The 12,066-nt window shown below is 39.6% G+C and overlaps 1 non-coding gene across 1 annotated transcript; it reads right to left on the bottom strand.

Annotated features, from left to right (window-relative positions):
- Window positions 1–2,952: 2,952 nt before the first annotated feature.
- Window positions 2,953–3,024, bottom strand: TRNAG-UCC (transfer RNA glycine (anticodon UCC)). Its single transcript has one exon. It is a non-coding gene; the product is annotated as a tRNA-Gly (tRNA).
- Between the last annotated feature and the right edge of the window lie 9,042 nt (window positions 3,025–12,066).

The following is a 12,066-nucleotide window of genomic DNA, read 5'->3' as shown; positions in this document are numbered from 1 at the left end:
GAGTGGGAAACTGAAGGAAGCAGCAGAATTATATCAGTTAGCTTGTTAACTGTTTAAACAATTTGTTTTTTAAAAATGCTTCAGTATTGATTGGTATTTAAAATAATGGGCTCTCTTGCTTGCATAGTTGTAGTTGGAAAGCTCCAGGACTGTTCTTTTTGAAGAGGGATGCTGCAGGTGTTTTGGGACAATTTATTTTTGACATTTTAGACACTTTAGACAGGAAGGAGATATTACTTGAAAGTTCTCCTGTTTCTAAGCCATCCATAGTAGCAAGGGGTAAGTTATTTCCCTGTTCCCAAAAGAAGGAAGAAATCAAAGAGAAATAATGAAGTTGCATCTGAATGTGTTTCCACTCTACTCCTGGAATGACGAAGGTGCATTTCTTGGGAGCCGATTGCAAAGTTACATTACAGCGCATTGCTGTGAGATGCTATTATTTGATTATTTCTAGTATAGACTGCTATGGTCATGCACACTACCAGAACAGTTATATATCTCATGACTTTGCACAATTCTAACTGAAGTGTCAAAACAAAAATTAACAACAAAAGGCAACATTGCCTTCCTGTGCAGTAAAAATGTAAAGAGTCCAGAAGCATCTCCTAGCTTAGAGATTTCCAGCAAAGTTACTGCTTTTAAGCCACAAGAAAATACCTAGGGTGGTGTTTCTGTTTACTACAGAAAACCACAGCTATAAGAAACCGTAAGGAGCACATCTGGGAAGCACAGGCATATCTATGAGAACAACTGCTGCAAAGACAGATACATGTATAGTATTAGCTTATCATTTGAAGCTGAAATAACAGAAAAAATTCTCTCTGGACTGGGCATGTAGGACTCTGGCACTAAATCCTTCTTGCAGTTTCATATTGTTCCTGTCTTCCTCTTCACCCCTCACCTGAGAGCTCAGCCTAAAGCCTGAAGTTAATAGGAGAGGCTATGAATGGACCTTGAGCAGCCCATGTACTATGGAGCACGACACCTTGCTTGCTCCAACCAGCCACTGGCCTCACTCTGAAATGGAACATACCTTGTGTTCCTTTGGGTCTAGATGTCTCAGCACCCCTTTTTGGAACGTTTTCCAGGCTTTTGTGTGAGGACTTTCCCTCTAGTGAGATCCAGGCTTCAGTAGACAAAGAAAATAAACAACTAAATATCTTTTTTCCAACAGCAGTCTAATTTGATTCAAGTAGAGCTGCTAATCATTTTCATCCATTAGCTTAGGTTTAGGAACCTACAAGTTGCAGTAAGAATCTGGGCAGGTAAAACCCCTTTGATTTGATTTTCAATCCATTGCCTCCTGCTGGCATAGCACCCACCCATTCCTTCCAGAACCTCTTCTCTTCCAGGAGGACAGAGGATTTGATCTTCTTTCAAATATCATCATTGTGTAAATCTATCCAGTTTATTTTAACTACATTTTTACAGCCTGTACCTCTCTTTCTCCACTTCTCCTAGGAACTCTACTCATTACCTATTCTTAGTTAGCTATGAAGTGCAAATGGCTAGAACTTCTCCCTGCTCTAGCTCAGCTCCTTTACCCCTTTCCTCCTTTTGATCGTTATAAACCTATGAGTGCATTTTCTCCCTCTAGAGAAAAAAAGAGAGAGAAAAAAAGATACTGAAACAAAAAGAAACATTTAGGATAATTTAATATTCTCCCATATACTGCAGCCAGTCATGTGAGTAGGTCCTGTTTGCCATTGTCATATAAACAGGTTTTGGAAATATAATACAAATTATTTTCAAAATTACTTTGTGATAGAACATTTTCTCTGAAAGAGTCAGGTTTCAAATACAACAGGATTATGAGCCATGGGATTGACAGTGATTAATTGCCAAACCCCCAAACTCATTGGCACTCTCAGCGACCTGGAGGGGCACTCAGAGAGTTGGGCTTCCTGGGAGGTACTTGACCTTAGACTTTGATGTATCTGATGGCTCCTGAAGGCACTAGCTGCTGGCTCTGTAGTGAACCATAGCTTGTATGCATTCCTCTAGTTCTGCTGGTGTAACGTTTCTTCCTTTGGCTGCCTTGTCTCTCAGCCCAGCTCCTGGTGCCATGCCTATTCCTAGAGAAATCACTAACATCTTGTGTTGGGCATCTGCCCTGAGTTCTTGCCTTGGCTTGAAGCGCAGAATCATGGAATCACAGAATGGGTGAGGTTGGAAGGGACTTCTGGAGGTCATGTGGGCCAACCCCCCTGCTCAAGCAGGGTCACCTAGAGCCAGTTGTCCAGGACCTTGTCCAGATGGCTTCTGAATATCTCCAAAGATGGAGACTACACAGCCTCCTTGGGCAACCAGTGCCAGTGCTTGGTCACCCTCACAGTGAAAAACTTTCCTGATATTCTGAGAACCTTCCATGTTTCAGTCGGTGCCCATTGTCCCTCGTCCTGTCACTGGGCACCACTGAAAAGAGCTTGGCTCCATCCTCTTTGCACCCTCCCTTCTGCTGTTTATATCCATTAATAAGATTCCACCCCTGAGTCTTCTCCTCTCCAGTCTAAACAGCTCCCAGTCTTTCCTCAGAGCAGAAACGCTCCAGCACTTCAGCCATCCTTGTGGCCTTTCTCGAGACTCTCTCCAGTCTGGGGAGTCCAGAACCGGACACAGCCTCTGCCTCCGGTGCAGCCTCACCAGCGCTGGGAACAAGGGAAAGATCCCTCTGGCGACCTCCTGCCGACCCCCAGGGCACCGTCAGCCGTGGCTCCCCGGGCACCCCTTCCACTCGCTCTCCACCAGGACGCGCCGGGCCTGTGCTGCCGGGCCGCCCTCCCGCGGGGGGCACCCAGCACCAGGCGTTGCCCTTCCCCAGGCGCGGGACTCCCGCCCGTCTCTCCCCGTCAGGGTTCACAAGGCTCCCGCGGCCCCGCTTCTGCAGGGAGCCGAGGCCCCTGCGGGCGGCGGCACCGCCCGCTCTGCGCACGGCGGTGGCAAAAAGCGACCTGCGTTGGCCGGGAATCGAACCCGGGTCAACTGCTTGGAAGGCAGCTATGCTCACCACTATACCACCAACGCTCCCGCGGCGGCTGCCCCGCGGCGGGCCTCCTCCTGCTCTTCCAGCCGCCCGCTCTCCCCGCCTGCCCACCGCCCGGGCGAAAGGGGCTGCTGAGGGAAGCGTTCAGGTTCTTTCCACACCTGCCAACGCTACGAGGAAACTGTTGGATTTTCTTTTCTTTTCCTCTTGTTTTAACAATGAAAAAAACCTAAGGTATCGTTCAGTGAAGTATTTCCAACATCCTTATTTGTTTAAAAGAAACTCCAAATAGAAGGACCAAAACATTCAGTAATGCACTGCAGCTAATAGCACATTTGGAAAAAAGGCCAGCTAACCGCTCCAGGCTGATGAAACAAGCATCCTCATTTCACCATTTTTAGTAAAAGAAACACTCTTGCCAGCATTAACGTTGAACTATGATGAGCTTTTTATTTCATGTTTGAAAGGTTAGCTGGAAAAATTTATAATGAATGGCATATGTTGTCCTTTCTTTCAGCTACCCCTTTTCGCTTCTCAGCATCATCCAAAGAAACACAAAATGACATGGAAAATGTAGCTGAAAATAAACTGAATAGATTTACTAAACGTTGATATTTGGAAGAGTATTATCTGAAACACAAGTTTGAAAATTTTAATGTCAAACTTAAGTATATTTTTATCACATAATGTATGATGAAAGGTTTTCTATTGCAGCGGATAGAGCCAACAAACTACTTTAGAGGGACAAATTCTCAAAACCCACATGCTGTGGGGATATCCTATGAATAACCCAGCGCATTCTAGGGCATCTGTGATTTCTCTACTGCGAATGTCCTGTTTACAGACAGATCTGGTTCTTAACATGCAGGAACGTGTTGCTTTTCCCAGCAAGCTTATGGATTAAAATATTTTGTGCCAGGTCTCTTAATAAAGTCCTTCATGCCTTTTTCAGTCTCAAGTCCTCAGCCTTAGGCTTGCAGCAGTGGTTGTCAGAAAAGGTATAAGACCTAATATTAGTTAGACATCCATCAGTCTCCCCATTCCTGACCATTCCTGTCACTGTGCCTGCATCTGAGGAATGGACAAGTCCACAGCAGGTCTGCCAGTCCTGTGCATAATCTGGCCATTTCACCCACAATTGTCTAGTGTTTGTACTGGTGAAATCTTATGCAACCTTAGAGGAAAGTCTATGGAGTATAACTACACCATAGTAAGGATATCAAGTCTCCTCTTTTCTTCTCACAATTTACTTTAAAAAACAACAAAACCAGCCAAGATCCTATTTGGAAGGCTCTGCAAATAGGTTGTGAGTGCATACTGTTTAATGTATTTTTAACTAAGGCAACAGAACAGGCTGAGAGGGCTTTGCTGAGCAATGTAGAGTCTATTCTCATTTTATGTGACATGCACTGTACATGTACTGCTTTGCAAATGCACACTTCAGTTTTGTGGTGCATACACAGCAAACCATTCCGTTTTCTGTGCACCAGATTTTCTATGCACTTGTTGTGGAACCCTTTTACATGGGGCCTTGGCCCTGAGCCAGTAGGCTAACGACTTAAGAAGATGATACCACAGGACACATCAAACTCACTAATCATAAGCACTTCCAAAAAATGCATACCATTTTGTAACAATTTTCATGCTTTTCTTCTAATCTGTAGACACCATAAATATTTTCTAGTGAAATTGCAAAGGCATGGATAATAAATTCAAGCCTAGCAACAGTTGTTTCTAATGTTACTGAAGAGTGTGGTTTAACAATCATCACAAAAGGCCATTCTTTACATACTTCCCTGCAGAAAAATTCCATGGAACCTGAAAGTCTGTGAACTACAATTTGAAAATCATTACCTTAGTGTTTAGGATGTTTGAATAACTTTACTAAAGAAGCTAGTCTGGAGGAAGTGTGGGTGTTTTTGTGCTAAGAATGATATTTCTCTTTCTCAAAGTTGTAGCCTTAACTATGTCTTCTCTGTGGTCTCACCACCTCATATTTTAAGGCAATACAGAGTGAAGAGGATGATTTTAAAACTGTGTGGTAGAACTGGAAAGAGAGATGGGCCTCCTTTGAACAGAGAAAAAGCACTGGATGAGGACTGGCTGCTCTGAGAAAGCTGGAAGCTGAGCTGGTTGGGCAGAAGAGGACAGAGAAGCAGGACGGGCTAAGGGGAGCTTTATGAACTGCAGCCACCCGGGTCTCAGTTCATAAAGCTGCTTAAACACGCACAAGATTCCTAAAGAATTTAAGCACCCAAAGTTGCAGATAAACTCAGAGAGCTGCATTCCCAAAGCCAAAGTAGTCTTATCCTGCTTAAGGAATTCTAGAAACACTTCTGAACATCTGTAGGCACCTGGAAATCCGCTGAAATCTGACCCCAGTGTTCCAGTCCCAAATGCAAAGCCTCCTTAACGTCAGTAACTCTTGGGTGTTCAGACAATACACAAACACTGTCAAATCAGGGGCTCTGCATGAAGTTTGTGCTGATTATTTCTTGCTTTCCCTCTCCCTCTCTCTCTCACACACACACATGTGCCCAGATTCCAGTAGCATTTGATGAACAAGCAGATCAAATTAACCCCTATTATGTCTTACCAGAACAAGATGAGCGTGCAATGGTAGCCCTTCCTAATCTGGTTTTAATTCACTAGGCAACAAATCTGTTGACTACAAGTCTACTGCATATAGCGGAGGGGAAGTACTTTACTGTGGCGTAATTAAAAGGATTTCCCACCACACACGTAATGACACGCTCTCTGCTTTCTTATTAAAGGTTTCCCTTGTTTGGGTTTACACCAAATTAGTTGCATATGTGACTGGTTTTGCTGCAATATCATCTTCAGCTTCTTAGCGCATCATCACACTAACCTCTCAATTAACCCTTGTTTCAAAGACTGCTCGGTGCAGGTGCAGCAACATTGCTTTGCTGGCAAAGGACATCTTGCTCACTGCTAGTGATCTCTGTTATTGCTGAGGATCTGGGCGTGCTACATATGCTTTTTGTTTACAGTGCAAGACCTCAGCTAATTGCATAATTGAGGTGCTACAGATCCACAGCCTGTAGAAAACTAGAAGCTGTTCAAACATAAAAAGTAAAACCTAGGTCTAACCAACACTGGATTTGTCCAGTTTTCTGGCAATAAGCTTCTCCCCAGAGTATAGATCTCAGTTTAGTTGGTCTGGAAAGATAATATGCTCATACTGTAGCATAAGTCCATATCAGAGCAAAAGGTTGAAAATAAGAACATATCCCAAAACATTTCAGAACACTTTAGTACTACCATCTGAACAGAAGGTGTCTATTAGCCACCACAAGTTTTATGAACTTCTCCAGGAAAAAAACAGCATTAAATCTTCAAAATAAAAGGCATCTTAAGTTTCAGAAAAGAAAACTGCCCAAAATATGTTAGGCAAATAGTGGTACAATAATATTACAAACACATGATCATTTGGAAGCTATCTGAAAGCTTGATGCATTTAGACCTAATACACCAAAAGAAAAAAAGATTCTTAGAAGTAATTTACTTAGGATAAGCCAAGTATAAGTTAAATGAAGAAATAATAGTCAATGTTCACGAGGCTCCTGCTTGAAAATCTTACCTATTTTTCTTATTATTACAATTCTTTATTTCTTATATAACATGATTGTCCTAGATACTGTCTTGTCTAATCAAATTATTCTCACAGTTATATACTTTGTTTTATCAAGGCCAGTCTCCCTGAGTGGTCAGTCCTTAGCATACAATAAAAGTAACATACATGTAGACACATGTTTGTCTTTATTGAAGAAAATAACAACTCAGATTTGGGAATGCTTTAAAATGGACTATAAAGGTGGCATTTCAAAATTCTTGACTTGTTGGTGTCCATCAAGAAGTCTTGCAAATATTTTTTAACATTTGTAACAATTGATAGCCTGGTAGCTTTTTTTCATTTCTAACAGTCAAGAATTGTATTTTCTTTAGTTAATAAAATGACATGATTCTGGATTTAATAGAAAATATTAGCAATTCTATAATTTCTCATGATTATTACTGAGTCTATTTTATTAAGATTGTCCTGGTTTAGCCCCAGTCAACAACTGAGCACCACACAGCTGCTTGCTCACTCCCCCACCCCAGTGGGATGGGGGAGAGAATGGGAAGGGCAAAAGTAAGAAAACTCATGGGTTGAGATTAGAAAAGTTTAATAATTAAAATAAAATAGTAATAGTAATAATAAAAATAATAATGTTGTAATGAAAAGGAAAACAAGAAGAGAAAGAGAGAGGTGAAACCCAGGGGAAAAAAACAAGCGATGCAAAGGCTCACAGCCCGCTGACTGACACCCCGTCAGTCCCTGAGCCACAATCACTTTCCCCTCCCCAGCCAACTGCCCCCAGTTATACTGAGCATGGCATCATATGAAATGGCATATCCCTTTGGCCAGTTTGGATCAGCTGTCTTGGCTGTGCCCCGTCCTCTCCCGGCTTCTTGTGCACCCGGCAGAGCATGGGAGGCTGAAAAGTCCTTGACGAGTGTAAGCACTACGTAGCAACAACCAAACCATCACTGTTATATCAACATTGTTTCATACTAAATCCAAAACACAGCACTGTACCAGCTACTAGAAAGAAAATTAACCCTATCCCAGCCGAAACCAGGACAAATATCTAGAAAAAATGTTTGACTTTTAAAAAAAGAAATTAAGTATTCTTTTCTCTACCAACAACTAACAGAAATTTAATGGCAGGCAATAAGATTCTTTCTCTGGGGTATGTAAAATTCATAATACTATAATTAATAGTAAGCTGTTAATTTAAAAAATAAAATCAACTTTCTTGAGAAATATGATTCTTGATGCAAAGGAGAGCTCGCTGTCCTGGATGCATTGCAGCCCTGACAAGGCTGGTATAGTATGGCTAAAATAAAGAACTCGCCAGTCAGCTTCTATCTAGCTACCCCAATGATGAAATCAAGTGAAAAACAGGCAACTATCTCCAAAATAATAAAAAATTGTTAAAAAAAATCTTCAATAATTCCTAAGCCATTATTCAGTTTGTTCTTTAGCTTTTCTTTGAATTATGAGGGGATAAGAAGTTAAAAGAAAACCTGAACTGAGATTTTTTTCATGCATTCACTTGGCTTCAGAAACTGGGATGCCATGTAGAAATGGGCATGGGCACCTTCAGAAGGTGATTCATCTCAGCCTGGGGTAAGTGTCTAAAATAAGCTGGTCAATCACCTTCTGGAGGTGATTTTCTTTCTTTTTTTTCTATTTTTTTCTTTCTTTCTTTTTCTTTCTTTTTCTTTCTATTGATGTTAAAAATATGAAGTGGTTAGCTCAAACTTAGAAGTTTTAAACAAGGTACTAAACTGGAAGATTTGACTGTGAAGGCTGAATACAAAGACCTGACTGAGAATGGGAGTTTATTTGTTTAGTAGCAGAAGGATTCATTCTCCATGGACAAAGATTCAGATTTATTTTGTCAATATATTTTATCCCTTTCTCTCATACTATCTTTTGTAGGGGAAAGTTTCTACTTTTGCTTTAAACTAGGTTATCCTGATTGATTTTGGCCACAGAAATAATTTAACATTTTATTTATCCTTGCTATATAATGTATCTTTCCTATATAATGTTGGATATGTGTACAGTGTTCTGGAGTCTAAGATTCTTTTCTCCATCTCCATCCATCTGGGATTTGAAAGGGAATAGTAGGGAATTATTAAGTAAGTTCTGCCTTTTTAGGGAAATATGCACACAGAAATATGTAAAACATAGTACTTGCATTTAGTTGTGTAGGGATTTCTTTTCCCATCACCTTCCGAAAAGGTTGGCATATTTCACTTTTTACAATCAGTCCAAAAGAGTATGCTTTCCAGAACCCTGTCAAATGAATATGATCGATGCACCAGTGGAAAATAAATATGGGGAAAATTACTCTGGATTATTTATGCATTAAATAAACTAGCATTCTCTATCCCAGAGGCTTACAGCCACATGAGCAATTAAGCCGCTTTATTCTTGAACTTCAATGTAGAAACTGACTTCTATGTAAATGGGATGCAGTATTTAAAGTGATTGTGGGTATTTCTTTGTACTAGGCCTTTTTAATGACTTTTGTTCTGTGGTTTAACATGTGCATTGGATCATATAACCCATTCCTGGTCAGGACTGTCAGTTTTAGTCATTTTGCTGGGGAAGCTTTCTAGAAAAAAAAATTGTTTCAAAAGGCTTCCTCATTTTAGAGGGAAAAGATTTTATTGTTTCAAATTCTTACTGCAATTCAGGAAAGCCTCTCTTAAAGTTCTGTCTTAACACAGAGTCTGTTCTGTTAGGACAGACTAAGGCTGAATTTATAAACTTTTATATATTTATAAAAGCACACAATAATTTTTCACTCATAATTCATGCTTTTTATTATCACTGTGTCAATTTATGTGCAAGTTAATTTGGAATTAAATTTTTTCAGTTGTCAATATTTTGCATCTGAAGTATGACAGAGTTGCTCTGAGATTTGGTTAAGCTAATGTAGCTTTGTATACCAATAATGACATCATTTTAATCAAAACTTTATGTAGAGACTCTTGTATAGTTCTTAAATTGGAATTTTATTGTCTAAAAATTAAATTACATTGCAAGTCATACCAACATTGCATTGGATTAACTGTAAATGCTTTTAGAACAGGTTTAGGTACATTGGATACCTTTCCTTATCTTTCTTTTCTTATGATTTGGTCTAGAATTTTATTATTTTGATACCTAATCCTCCAACTACTGTGATTCACCAAGTTATCAGACATTAACTGAGCTGTAGAATTGTTTGTTTGTTCTTCATGCATTGGCCATGATCTGCAAAAGGAAATTCCACCATGGAGTATAAATGATATTAACTGCAAATCAGGTTGACCTGCATCTGTTTTGTCTAAAAGCAGATATACTTCCATAGATCAGATGTTAAGCAGTAGTTTTAAGTCACGATTATCGATTTTTTTATTTGTTACTTTCTAACTCTGCTTATGGGTAAAAAGGAGAGAATATGACACGTTAAACCAATAATTTATTGTTAACCCTATGAAAATCTAGCTAAAATTAAAAAAAAGTTATCATTAGTCCAGTTACAATATTAACATTCACCAAATTCATCAAATATTCAACATTCTTCTACTCCAAATTCTCTACTTAATAGAAATCAAATGTCATTAATAATACCATTAAAAATTGTAACACAAAACTTTCCAGTTTTCTACACTTTTTCTCTGGATATGCTCTTTTCCACCACAGCTTTCTATCCTAAGGCCAACAGAGTCAATCTTCCGCAGAAAGAACAAGACAGCTGCAGCGAGTCAACTGCATCCCTGAGGAGAGTGAGGTTGATGGTGTGATTTCTTCTTTTCCTTTGCTGGGAGCAGTTATGTTCCTGATGATTTCTTTCACCTTCCCCTAGGCTCCAGGTGGGGACATTTTTATACATTTTTATAGATTGCACCTTTTCATGCCTTGGTCTTTCTTCACATTATACTTAAGTTTAATAATTATGGGATATTTTACTTACCTCAGATCCATATTCTTTATTCTCTTTGCTACCCCTAAATCACTTTTTCTCAGCTCCCAGCTCTGCATTTCTTTAACAGACTATTGTGGACATTTTGTACTCTTGGGGTCTCCAGTATCATTCTGCGCCCTGTCTTTTACCACCCTGTACTCTCCCACACGGCATCCTGCATTCCCACTGCCACCACAGCACACTTGTGTTCCTCTAACACTGCATCATTATGCTGAAGTCACACATTTTGTTCTGCAAAGAAAAACTACTTGTTAAAACTACCTGTAGAAAAATTACAGTTACATTGTATAATATTCTTCAAAGATAAGCATAAGTTAAACAAATCAGAAAATAGACACCTGGTCATTAGAAAGATGTTGTGGATTTACAAGAAAGAAAAACACTCAAAACAGGCCAAGACAAGTTCAGACAAGGTCTGGCAAGACATCACACCAGATTTTCCCTTTTCTGTTCTGCTTTATCATACCCAACTTTGTGCCTCTAAAAACTTCACATTTCTGTTATCTTTATGTCTCCACACGATGCAATATGAAGAAAATACGTGGGTCTCATGACTGGGTTAACTGAAGATGTGTGATACATTCTGCCACTGATGCCTTTTACAGAGGTCTCTTGACTTTCAAACATACCAAGTCTTGCAAAAGCCCCAGAGGAAAGTACTGTTTTCAACACAGTCCTACTAGTAGTGAAGTATGAGAGATTTTAATTGGGTAGCATATCACAGCACTAATAGTGCTAAGGAAAGTATTCTGAAAAGTCTTCATGCCTTTCATGTCAGGGTAATAACTATTAAAACAGATACTTTAGCCAATTCTCTCCAAAGGCACCTCTCCACCCTCTTCTATGCCTATTTTGGCAGGGTGTACTATCTTGAGAGCTGTGTGGACTTTCTTTCCTTTGCTGTTTGACATTCACTGCAGGTAATACAATTCTATTAAGGAATGCCAAGCCAACAAGTTCTCCAGCTTTTCATGCTATCGTAAATTTTCTTTGCCTAAAGTTTCCACCTTAAGGACTGGTATGTCTCATATTTAGGATCATTTCTTACCAAGATTCAGAAGCGCTGCCTCATTTCTTTGTAAGCTGTCAACAAAGTAAAATATCTTTATAATACTTTATTTTTCTGTCCTATGTTTTATAGGCTGTTTGGTTTCAATCAGTGTTACATAGTTTTAACTCCCTCCATACATTTTTTTTTGCTTTGTCTCCATTTCATATCATCTACTGTAGTTTTGCCAAATAAGCTGTAGCCAGCAAGTTGGTCATATGGAAGGAACAGTTAATACAGGATTAGATGAAATATCCAGTGGGCAAGCATGTTATGCTAACATAGACATTTTGAATGTTTCTCACTTTATTCCTTCATTTCTTTCTGAAGCCAAAAAAAGGGGGAGGGGGGAGGGGGGAAATCAACAAGGAAAACAGTACCATTCATGAGTAAAATCTCTAAATATAAGTACGATTCAGGCCTTAAAAAGTAGCTTATTATTAAGATCTCACTGAAAATACTGACACTTCTGTTTAGAGAAAGCA

Source organism: Phalacrocorax carbo, chromosome 2 (assembly GCF_963921805.1).
Source record: "Phalacrocorax carbo chromosome 2, bPhaCar2.1, whole genome shotgun sequence".
Classification (NCBI taxonomy): Eukaryota; Metazoa; Chordata; class Aves; order Suliformes; family Phalacrocoracidae; genus Phalacrocorax; species Phalacrocorax carbo.
Note: the sequence above shows the minus strand (reverse complement) of the source record. Positions and strands in the feature narration are given on the sequence as shown.